Raw genomic sequence first — 12,752 nt, 5'->3', positions numbered from 1 at the left:
CACACGCGCATGCATGTGCGCGCGCACACACACACCCAAAAATGATAAAGCTGGAATTCCAGACATATTGTGGTTATTTCATGGTGTACATTATGCAGCAAATAATGATGCTGTATACATTAAATGTTAAATATATAAAATATTAAAACAGAATCAGCATCTGCAAATGCTTGGAGGCCAGAGTTTTCTATGAGAGGACCATCATATGATGACTGACTGGGTCTTTCTCTACTTGTAAGGACAACTGTTCATATATGACAATCAGGAACATGTACCTCCTGGAGGTATTGTTTCCAAAATAAACAACGAAACAACATGTACTTAACTTCTATCACTAACAGTGTTAGTGTTAATATGGGATTGCTCCACTGTTTCCTGTCTTCCTGTTAGGATCTGACAATAGCAGTGTTACTTTACATTAATGGTAATGTTAAATCTATTTCTCACAGTGAATTGGAGATAACGCTGAATGTGAGAAAGATAACTCCTCATAGTCTACTGGAATGGCTAAAAAACAAAGCACAGACAATACCAAATGTTGGCAAAGACGTGGAGCAACAAGAACACACGAGACGCCAGTACCACAGTTTCACACAAAATTATAAGTACTCTCTGAATGAACCAATAACCATGCTTGTCAATAATTACCGAAATTAAAACTTGAAAAGATGGTCCCAATAGCTTTGTTTATAACTGTCCAAACTCAATAAGCAATAAAAAGTGCTCCCCTAAGTAAATGATGTACCCAAATGACATGCCAGCAAGTGGACAGACAAACAAATTATACAGGGGCAAAAAAGACAGGAAGGGGAGTTATTTGCACACCACTAACTGAAAGAAGCCACTCTGAAGAGGCAGCATGCCGCAGGATTCCAGCTGTCTGACATTCTGGAAAAGGTAAAGCTATGGAGGCAGTAAAAAGATCAGAGGTTGTTAGAAACTCAGGGGAGGGAGGGATAAGCAGAAGCGAGGACAGGAGATAACATGACCCTACACGGTCCATAATTGCGGACGTAGGCCATTATACCGTGGTCGAAACATGCAGAACACGCCCAACTTAGAAGAGCAAACTAAACACCAGTGGATGTCGTGGAAGAATGCAGGACCACTGGTTGTAAAAATGCCCCACACTAATTTAAGACAAAAGAACTCAAGGTAGCAGAATGAAGACTACATTGTACACCCCCCCCCCCCTTTTTTTTTTTTTGATTTTTTTGAGACAGGGTTTCTTTGTAGCTTTGTAACCTGTCCTGGAACTAGCTCTTGTAGACCAGGCTGGCCTCGAACTCACAGAGATTCACCTGCCTCTGTCTCCCGAGTGCTGGGATTAAAGGCGTGTGTCACCACCGCCCGGCCAACCTGTACACTCTTTACTCACCTTACTGTGAACCTAAAACTGTGTAAGGTACTGAGTAGAAAACAATGCAGCCCAACAGCGACTATGCACACAGGAGGAAGCTGTGTGTGGCATGAAGGAAGAAGGCAGATGAAGGTCAGACAGATCCGAACAGGATTTTTTGATCTAGCCCCAGATCCAGTACTAACGAGGCGCCATCTCTGCACATCAGCACCCACTCTGGGCATTCCCAGTCATGGCAGACTCACTGGTCTGAGATGGCGTTTGCTTTCTGACAACCCCTGTTTCCGTGTGGATGAAAACATCTGTCGAATCCTATGCGATTCCACTGTCACACAACCCTTCACCAACTATTTAAACTGCACTCTCAAACATCATGTCTAGCATCCAAAATCTGTGTGTGTGCGTGCGCTTGCACAAGCACGCATGCATGCGTGTGAATGTGCACAGCTGTGGAGACCAGAAGTTGCTTTCAGCAGGGACTTTGTGGAAACACTGAAAAGGTACTGACAGATCAGAATCTGTTGATTTGAGATGTTGAGGGGACTCTGGAGTAGTGTTTTCAGTAAGTGGGAGATTTTTACACGCATCATGCATGTATGTGAATGTGTCCATGAAATCTTTTGCACGCTGGCAGCTTTACACACATACGTTTGTGCATGAATATATAAACACAGGGCATAAAGTTGGCTGCCTCTGAAGTTCTTGGTTTCTGTTTCTCCACCTAGTGCTCACAAGGACACACAAGCTTGTTAGAGTTAGCCCATCACATACCAGTTATGTACCGACAACCATCTCTTTATCTCAAACAACTGTTCCCCGATGCCAAGCGCTTCCTTGCAGAGGCTAACCCGTGAATGTCATGGCTGCCTGACATTTCCGCTCTCCGCGTTCGTGTGGTGTGTCCCTCTGTAGGGCAAGCACCTGTCTTTTATCAGGAAACAGGTCATTGTTCTCATAATCTCTTCATAGTCCTCAAGGTCCCCAAATCAGAGACCAGGGAACAAACTAAAAGAGGAATGCGGGCTGTAGCTCTGATAGGAAGGAAGAGGATGGGGTGAGGACTCTAAATACAACTTTACTGGCCATTGTTGCCTCAGTATGTCTCAGGCTCCCCAAAATGGGAAGAAGAATTGAAAAGAACACTGGCCCGAGCTCCAAGCCTGATAAGGAGGAAGGAATGCTGTTAAGAGTCTAAATAGAAATGGGCTCCACCAAAGCCGTGCTGCGGGCTGACTTATGGACTCCCCAGACTTCCTGTGTAAAGTCCTGACTTGTCACTCTTCACCACCAAAGGCCACTGCGTTTGGAGATAAGGCCTGTGAAGTAAATGGTGGCTGACTGAACGTGACTGGCGTCCTTACAAGAAGAACCGAGTGGTGTGGGAGAGAGCACATTCGGCAAAGGGCTTGCTGTGCAGCGCAAGGGTCTGAGTTCAAGCCCCAGAATTCACATTAAAAACAAACAACAATGAGATGGCAGGCATGTCCTTGTGATCACAGCCCTGCTCCGAGGAGGCAGAGGTAGAGACAGCCAGATTCCTAGGGCTTCAAAGCCAGCTAGCTAAACCAATTTGGTGAATTCCAAACCAGTGGAGTGGAGTAGGAAGACAGATCTGTCAGCAAGTATGAGGAACTGAGTCTGGTCTTTAGGTCCCATATTTTAACAGCTGGGCACCATGGCATGTCCTTGTAATCCGGGCACTGGAGAGGTTGGAGTTGGGTGAAAACCTGTGGCTTGCTGGCCAAACAGCCCAGTCTAGTCTATGTGTCTAAGAAAATGAAAGATACCATAGTATCACAAACTCAAGATGGGTAGCTCCTGGCGGACTGACTCTTAAGGTCACCCTCTGGCCTCCACTGTGCATACATACACCTAAGTACATTAACTCACACACCAAACAAATTGAAAAAAATCTCAAGACGATTGAGCTGGAGGAGCGACAACCAAGGTTGTCCTCTGGCCTTCACATGCACAGGCGTGCAAACGTACATGCATCCGTACATACATCAGATACACACATAATAAATGAAGAACGTGGGACGGACACACATGGGGGAATATCACACGAAGACACGGAGTACAGACAGCCACCTGCAAGCCAAAGACACCTTGATCTTAGACCTCAGAACTGGGACTAATTTCTCTTCTTTATATTGCCCCGGGGTACCTGTTACAGCAGCCTCAACTGATTGAGACTGTCCCTGATTCGCCAATTCTCGTTGAGAAGCAGATCTCACACACAATGAAGAGAAATCGAGAGATTCTGCTAACAAATAGAATCTTAAACCTTTGCCCAAATCAAATCCATGAAACTCCTGCCGCCAGCGTTCTAACATGCGAGAGACTAAACTGTGTTTTCTCTCAGTGTCAGGTTGGCTGAACACACACTGTTGACACAAGCGTTTCCACAGGAGTCGGAGTCATCGCTGTGTTACCAAAGCTGCAGCCGATCCAGCCATTTTCAGACCCACTTCATGACAGCTTTCCACGCGCTGGCCTTCGCTAATTGAATACTTGGATACACGTAACCATTGTCACAGAAGTGTTGTCGGCACACAGCAAACGCTGCGGCCTTTCTACACAAGAATTCAGACCGAATGCTGGTGTGAGCCTCAATCTTAACTTAAACAGAGTAAATCCAACCCAAGCACAGACCTCTGAGTGCACGGATAACCTCATTTGTAAGGCCAGAGGTTCATCCTCCACCGCAGTTCTCTATACCACTGTCTTTTCCCAGAATCCACGGGGGCTAAGCCCAGGCAGAAGCCGCTCTGGGTGTTCCCCGTGGAGAGGCCCACCTGCATCTCTGACAGCGACTGAACAGGGACCACTTTATGGCTGACAGTCTCAGGGGAAACAGACTCGCCACAGAGGGTATCTAAGCGAAGAGTGCATTTGATAAAATGGTATCACTTGATTGATTTCCTACAGAAGCAACGAGTTTGCACTTTGTAAGCTCCGCTGCTTGTGAAACCATCATAATGAAATTTCAAAGCACCACTTGGATTCTCATTTCTTACTCGAGAAAGAAGAAGCAGTTGCTAAACACAAGGCTCATCCATGACTCAGGAACCTGGCCAAGTGATAAAGAGAGGCCTCAAAGTGGGACAGAGCAAGTCGGGGAACTCAGACTCTGCACACTTGCAAAGCTGATTCTAGACAAATCCCTCAGGAGTGATTACTGCAAAGTGGGGGTTGGCCATTTCTCTCTAATCCTCCCCGAAGACCAGCCTATACAAATAAGGACGAAAAGATAGTTTCAAGAACGAGGAGGGAACTTTGGATTTCTTTTCCTCTCACTTTGGCGCTGATATTAACCCGTGAAGTAAATGGATCAAAGTCCAGTGACTCCCAACTCCTTCTTGTTCTGCCTTTTCTTTTTATAGGGGGGAGGGGGGACGGATTGACTGCCTGTGTGGTTAAACTCAGACCAAGCAGGTTTCTTACCCAACAACTCTTAGGAACATCTCAGAGTGTCAATGAACATTCACTTTTGATCCATGCTGAGATATGTAACGGCACAAGACTGTGGCCAGAGGGACGGTGGTGGGTACCACAAAAGCAGCAGCAGCAGAGAGGGGATGAGGTTGCCTGAGTCATGAGGAGAATGAGGGGGCGGGGAGGATATTCAGATGTAGCAGGAGAGTTTGATCTGGTTTGTAGAGGTGGCCAGAGAAGTTCCAAAAGTGAGTGTGAGAAGAGGAAACAGGTGTCTACGGAGCAGGGCAAAGAGGCAACGTGACGGAGAGGAACAGCTCGCAGCATAGAATACAGACATTGCAAGCAGGTGGCCTGGTATAGACAGCCAGAGGGAGACCGGAAAGGCGATGTGTACCTCTGCTAGGTAGGTCTTGGCATCCCATGGTAGTTTTCTTAGACCACCAAGAATCATAAACCAGAGCAGGACAGGGCCAGCGATGTCCGTGGATTTGAATTCTGACACGTGGGATTCATAAGAGAGGGTGGTGATGACTTTAAAAAGATCAAAAAAGCGGGAAAGAGATAAACAAGAAGTCCTAAAGAGCTTCCTGAAAAGTCAAAATGTGAGTGAGAAACTAAAGCCAGGGGGCAACTGAGAACCTCCAAACTCTAGACTATAATAGAAGGGGTCTTGCTCCCCGCTGTCTTCCAGTCTCAGTGCAGAGAATCCGGGCTGAGAACTCGGCCTTTGCGCACCTTCCTAGTCTGCGCACTGACTTGGTGCTGACCCGGCCGACACAGCAGTGATGAGAGGCTTCGGACCTTCTCTCTCTCCACACCTCTCCTCTAAAGAAAACACCACCATGAAAGCAGTGGCAGCAAAGGGCCCCCCTCATTGCACCCCACAAACCCAACTGAGGGCTTTGCATGAACGAGCTGGGAAACTCTCTACTGAACCAACCCCACAACACTGCCCTGCCAGTTACACATTGACCACTGCTAAGAACGATAACAGCAGGTTTTCTTTCCCTTCATCACTAACTGAATCATTAACAGCTTTTTGCACTGGCGAGATCAGAGAGCCCCTTTGTGTTTAAGCAAGATTTTACTCTGGATATGAATCCCCTCATCCGGTTCCTACGTGAAAACCCTTCTTTTGTTCACAAGACATCTCACTTCACTGAGCATCTGAAAGTTGGTGGACATTGAGCTGACCAATCAGGACATTTAAAGGCCATCAAGGGAAACATTTAAATATGAAGACTATGTAGGAAATATTTTGATTATTTATAAAGCAGCATGGTGGGAATATAAAACAGTGAGCCACTGTGAAAAATAGTATGTGTTTCTTAAAAAAAAATCCAACAAGAGAATCACTATATGGTTCAACATTTCCGATACTGGTATGTGCCTGGAAGATAGAGTGGATGCATTTGAAGTTATTTATTCAGCAGGGTTTATAGCAGCATTATTCATAATAGCCAAAGGTTGGAAACAACCCAAATATCTATCCATGGCTGGATGGCTGACCAGGCAAAATTTGGGAAAGACAAACAAGAGAAAGTTATCTGTCTTAAAAAGGGATGAAATTTCAATACGGTTTGCAATATGGACAATCCTAGAGGCCATTACACTAAGAGAAATAACCCAGACACAAAATTGCAAAGAAATAGTATTGTTCTACTTTAAAGAATGCCCGGAGAAGTCAGATTCACAGAAGCAACTATTGTCAGGCTGGAGAGACGGTTGAGGGGTGCTCTGGGGAGGATGTGAGTTGAGTTCCCTGCACACACATCGAATGGCTGCACTCACAAGGACTCCAACTCCAGGGAAACCCAAGCCTCTGTCCTCCATGAGCACCCAGACCCACATGCATATGTCTACTTCACACACATGCACACAAAATAAAATATTTTTTTTTTGAAAATAAAAAGAAAGAATACTTGTTGCCATGGCCAAGAGTGTGAGAGGAAAGTAGAGCTGGTGTTGGATAAATCAGGAGATCAAAAGGATCTGGGGTGGGGGATGGCTGCGCTGGAGAAACTCCAGACACTAAATGCCTCTGAGTGCTACACTTCAAATGTTTAAAGTGGCAAACTTTATATTCTGTACAATTACAGGAACCAACTTAAAAAGGAAGAAAGAAAGCACGGCGAGAAGGAAGTGGGTGAAGTAAAGATGCAGCTTTTCATCGGAGGCTGAGACGTGTGCACCAGAACGAGCAGGGTGCAGTGTTCCTGCACCAAGTCTAGAGAAGCCAGGACCCCAGTGAGCTGGAGGTCAAGAGAACAGTGCAGAGGATGCTTGACTAGCAACCTTTTGGTGTCACTGTTTCTGTCAGGGTCTTCCTAAGCTCTGGCAAGGGAAGAAAGACACTTTACCCAGAGCAAAACCCAGTGCCCACAGATGTTAGGGGACCCCAGTGGCCCCACAGATGGTCTGTGTGGAGACCCCATGGGTCAGCAGAACGCTTACTCCTGGACGCTGTATCCTGAACAACAGCTAAGCAGCGAGGGAACCCATTTAACACTAGAACAGAGTTGTGGTGACCCTCAAAGTGTGTGGTTCTGGTGCAACCCTTCTGCATGGTCACTGAAGCTGTTTTTTTTGCACGTCCATCAGAGCAACAACAAAGGTGTCTATCTCTGATCCCACTATAGTGAAGAGAGGAGCAAACAGAGGAGTTAAATCTGAGGACAGACAATTCTGGTTACCTCAGTACTAGGGAGAAACATTTGGACTGTTGAACATACACTAGGGTTTGCCACTTTATAATGTATCGTTTAAAGGTCAATCACGAAAAGCCCAAATTCGACCCAAGCACGATGGCACTGAGACTCTATGGAAATTCTTTACACCTCTGTCCCACTTTTCTATAAACCTAAAACCTTAAGAGACTATTAATCTCAGAAAGGAAAACTATTTTGAACATGCTATAGCGATTATGAACCCTGAGACAGCTTAGCCCACCGCCGTTGGCGGTTGAGGCTGGAAAGTGATCTCCCAGCCTGCCCAGCTTTCCCAGGACATCTTGGTTTATGCAGCTGTGCCATCCAGCTAATGATTCACAGTTCTAACACTTGATCTCAGGGCTTCCCAGGCTTCATTTCCATACCGTAGCAAGGCTGAGATGGAGGCTCGGGTGAGGCACCTCTCTCTAAGTACAGCCATGTGCACAGGGGGCACATTCTGAGACATGGGTCATTAGGTGATTTTGTGAAGAGCGGAGTGTGCTTACAGACTCCTGCATGGTGTTGCCTACTACACACCCAGCCCTATGGCTCAGACAGCTGTTCCTGGGCTTTCATCTGTCAACACGTTCCTGCACTGATGGATTTATGAATCGAAACATAACCAGGCAGAGATAGGGAAGAGCACAATAAAGAATATGGGGCACAGAGTGGGAGTTCAGGTCCATTATAATCTTGTGGAAATGCTTTCATGTATGAGTATCATCCTTGGACAAGCAGCATTATGTCTGCATGACATTATGCATGTATAGATTTCAAAGGGACCCCAGTGCTAAGGAAATGCATCCCCATTAACAGCCGGCCCAGTCACTAGTGAGTCTGCCCATATTGTCATCATTTCACCAGAACTAAGGTTTACAGTTGGATTACCTGGGTCGCTCTATCTACCAAAAGGTAGGGCATTATTAGAGATTAGATTATTATTATTATTATTATTATTATTATTATTATTATTATTATTATTATTAGATTAGCGTTCTCTAAAGCTCCTTCAATCTAGGCAATTATAAAACTCAATTGAATGATTTCCATGATACAGCCTGCGGCAATAAATCCCGAGGAGGATTTCCCACAGCCCGCTGTGTTATTCACAGCATACAATAAACGTGATTTCCGTATTACAAATCTCAGCTGAAACAGGGACAAGAAGGCACTCAGCCAAGTGCACAGTGAGGACACGCGGCACCTGAAGTCCCATCATGTCCCCCAAAGGCCGCAGTTCTCCTCTGAGGACGTCTCAAAACGATGACACACACAGTTAATCTTCTGTTCTCTCGATTGTTAGAAAGAGAGCTGAAAATCCAGGCACTGATCCTCAAGTGCTGAAGTACATCACTGCCGGGTTTCAGAACAATTTGACAGCCCTGATGGAGATTAATGACACAAACATAATTAATGTATGAGAAGATAATTAAGAAGACCAAACACTGTATTCAGTCCAGTACTCCTAGACACATGTCCAATACAATGACAAGATAAAAGTGCGGGATTGAGGGGTTAATTCTCTGATATTCAACAGGAAAGAAAGGGGGAGGAGGGAAGAAAGGAAGAGGTGGGGTGAGGCAGAGGCCTTTTAAACACGGTGTTAAGGAGTTGTGAGACTCTCCATCACCATGGACACATACATTAAATAATACTTTTAAAAAATAAACCAAACTCATAAACATTGCATTTGAGAGCTGGGATGTAGCTCCGTGGTAGAGCACTGGCCTAGCATGTACAAGGCCCTGAGTTCCAATCTTTGGTATTAAAGACTCCACAGTGAGAAAAATAATCAACATACAGCCACAGGAATATTAAAGTATGATTTATAGTAGTCCCAAACTAGAAACACATTTTAGGTGTCCAACTGTCATAACACATTAAATAAAGTGTTATGTACCTTACTTATATAATGAAGTATTGTTCAATCTTTAGACACTGTTATAGGAATTTAGCTGATGGCCCTAAAGACAAGACCAATACTCCCTGGCCTTGGCAGAGTCAACAGTGATCATGTATATGACAGGCAGTCTTTAAGTATTGGTCAATAGGTTGGAAGGTACCTGGGCAGAGTAACAATTCTGTGTTCGGGGCCACGGTCACCTTCCGGGCTATGATTTACTCATCTGTCCTAGACGTAAACATACTCATATCTTTGGTCGACTCCATCCCTTGTAAAACCAAAAATATACACCCAGAGAAAGACTTTTTACAAGAACACTCTCAGAAGCTTTTACACAATGGAGCAAAGCTGAAAACAACTCTGGCAAGGAGGAGATAAACAGATGTCAGTGGGCTCATAAAGTGAAGCGCTGCTCAGAAAGAGAAGGCACAAATCTCAGCAGGGCTCTCAGAGAAGGAAGCCAGATGCAGGGTGCATTCCCTCGATAGGAAGTTATATATCATCGTGTCGACTCACTGAAGGGAAAGTCAGAGCAGAGATTTCTCTGGCCCAAGAGAGGACAAACATGATAAGCAACAGCCAGGGAAGGGCATGGGGAACACTCTGGAGTGACAAGAATGGCCCATAATTGATTAGTACGTGGCTTGGATCCATCTAACTGTACACTCGAGATCTGTGTAATTCACTGTCTGCAACTGACAGCATGCCCTCCTCATCGGAGCCCAGAACTCTGGGGAGTCCCCACCAGGGCTGATGATACATGCTAATTGCTGGGACCCCTGCCTTGTCATGATCTGTAACGGCTCCAGCACACACGACTCGACATCACATCAGCATCTGCTCGTGTGCCATTGTCAGGCTTTGCCGGCTGCAGCTGGACTGACCCCACACAGGTTTCTCCTTATCCTGGCTCCCTGAACAGTACAGTAGAGCCGATGCTTACCTAGCATTCATGCTGATGCCTGAGGTATGACATGCCAGCTAGTGGTGATTCCAAGTATACACGAGGATGCTATTAATACATATGTAATGTGCCTTATAACATAAGGAACTGGGTCTGGGGTTGGTATCCTGATACCGGGGAGATAGTCCAGTCTTGAAATCAATATCCCACAGAGAACAAAGGAGTTTGCATAGCCGTATTGCAGAAAAGTGAGAGAAAACATTTCAGACTGAATGTGCTATCTTAACCCCACACATTTCACTTTCTCTGTTGCAAGACTTTCCTGGGCTTCCGCCTCCGGCACATCCTCCCCTGTTTGTTTCCTCCTTCCTCCCTTCAGTGATTCCTTCTGTGAAAGGCCTCCCCTAAGCCCCTTCCTGTGTGTTCCTTATGCATTGGCAGAAGCTAACTGCAGACCATCTATTTCCTACACTAGAGCACAAATCTCAGGAGGGAACAGGTCTTCTTCAAACTGCTGACCAAAGAGACGTTGCTATGTTGTGTATCAACAAACCCAGAGACTCCAGAACCTAGTGGGTAGCAACTCCACGATGTATTTAATAAGTAAATATGTACAGTAGACTCGAAGATGAAGAGAGGGACAGAAAGTAAACTCTGGCTGTTAGAATTGCAGGTGATTAGGAAAAAAATCCTTTTCCATCCTCTTTCACATTTGTGGGATGTGTGCATATGTGTGTGCATAATTTTGCATATGTGTGGATATGTGTTTACGTATATGCCTGTGAACAGAGGCCTGGAGTTGAAGTCAGGACTCTTCCTCAATCCCTCGTCCACTTTGTTCATTGACACAAAGGCACTCAGCCAAGACCAGAGCTCACTGATGTGGCTAGTGTCTTGTTAGCCAGCTTACTGATGTGGCTGGTGTCTTGTTAGCAGCTTACTGATGTGGCTGGTGTCTTGTTAGCCAGCTTACTGATGTGGCTGGTGTCTTGTTAGCCAGCTCACTGATGTGTCTAGTCTTGTTAGCCAGCTCACTGATGTGGCTGGTGCCTTGTTAGCCAGCTTGCTCTGGGGATCCATGGTTTCTACTTTCCGGGTTGGAATTACAAGTAGGTTGCCACGCCCACATGGAATTTACATCGGTTTCTGGAAAACTGTTGAACCATCTCCCCAGGCCTCCAAAACTCTTGTTTTATAATTTGTTATTTTTTTTAAAGTTCCTGTTACTATTATGCATTACCTCTACACTAGAATGATGCACTTCTATGTATAAAAGTATACACTAGAAGCATAAAAATCACCTGGCAGATGGGTTTATTAGTACACACTTTTAATCCCAGCATCAGGGAGGCAGGGGCGGGCAGATCTCTATGAGTTTAAGGCCAGCCTAGTCTATATAACAAGTTCCAGCCTACCCAGGCAGGGCTACATAGCGAGAGCCTGTATCGAAAGCAGAGGGGAGAGCTAGAATAGATTCCAAGTTCCAAACTGTTGAGTATGTCTCAAATAGTTCTTCAGAAATTGCAATTTATCTTTCTGTTTATTCCTCCTATAACGGGAAGAAAGAATGATTTATTTTGGTGGACTTCCCTCTCTGTCCCCAAATGCACAAGCAGGTTTCTTTTGACATCAAAGTGTTGGGAGAGCGAAAGCATGCTGAGAAAGAATGTCATAAAGCCATCCTCACTCATTTCCCAGAATCCCTCTCAGGTCCCAGCCAGAAACGCTGATTCTGAGCCTGATAAGATGTCCAAGCTGCTTAGAACCCAAGAAAAACAGGACAGGAGTGTTTGGTGAAACCCCCCGCCCCCTGCAAAAGGCAACAGGGTGGTGATCCCTGACTGGCACACCACAGTTGGCAACACCGATTTCTTACACACCACTGGGTAGCTGTGGATGGAAGCTAAGATGAGACAGACATGGCTAACAAAAGCATACATTTGTGGAGATTACCAGAGACCACCCTGCGTGAACAGGGGACAGTGTGAGTGACTCTAAGCCACCACGAAGAGCCACGGATTCCTTCTATTTATTCTGCCCAACAAATGCCAGGAAAGCTTCGTATCTGAGACTGGGGAGGTCAGTACGCATGCTGAAGCGTTGCTCTGACCTAACAGCAGTGCTGTGGGAACAAAGGCCTCTGTGACCCAGGTTTCAGAAGGGCAACCGCTTTGCTGCAGAACTTCTGTTTTTATTGTTTGTTTGTTTGTTTAATGCACCAAGCCAAGACCCATTTGTCGTACGAGCACAGTTTACACGTAAGCTCTACGAATCTCTCAATTTGTTTTAGGAATGCACGGTGTGAGTTTTCTGACCAACCTGGTCAATGTGCTTAGCAAACGGCATGTGTGTGTGTCTAGCAACAGTGTCTACCACCCAAGTCTTGTCAGTTTATCAGGGACTTGTGGGAACCAAACACAATGGACTTCTAAA

The 12,752-nt window shown here is 45.5% G+C and overlaps 1 protein-coding gene across 1 annotated transcript in view; it reads right to left on the bottom strand.

Annotated features, from left to right (window-relative positions):
- Positions 1-12,752, bottom strand: part of Lama1 (laminin subunit alpha 1) — a 126,836-nt gene that overhangs the window by 89,967 nt on the left and 24,117 nt on the right. The gene's annotated exons all lie outside the window — the stretch shown is intronic.

This window comes from Myodes glareolus, chromosome 27 (genome assembly GCF_982192425.1).
Source record: "Myodes glareolus chromosome 27, mMyoGla1.1, whole genome shotgun sequence".
Lineage (NCBI taxonomy): Eukaryota > Metazoa > Chordata > Mammalia > Rodentia > Cricetidae > Myodes > Myodes glareolus.
Note: the sequence above shows the minus strand (reverse complement) of the source record. Positions and strands in the feature narration are given on the sequence as shown.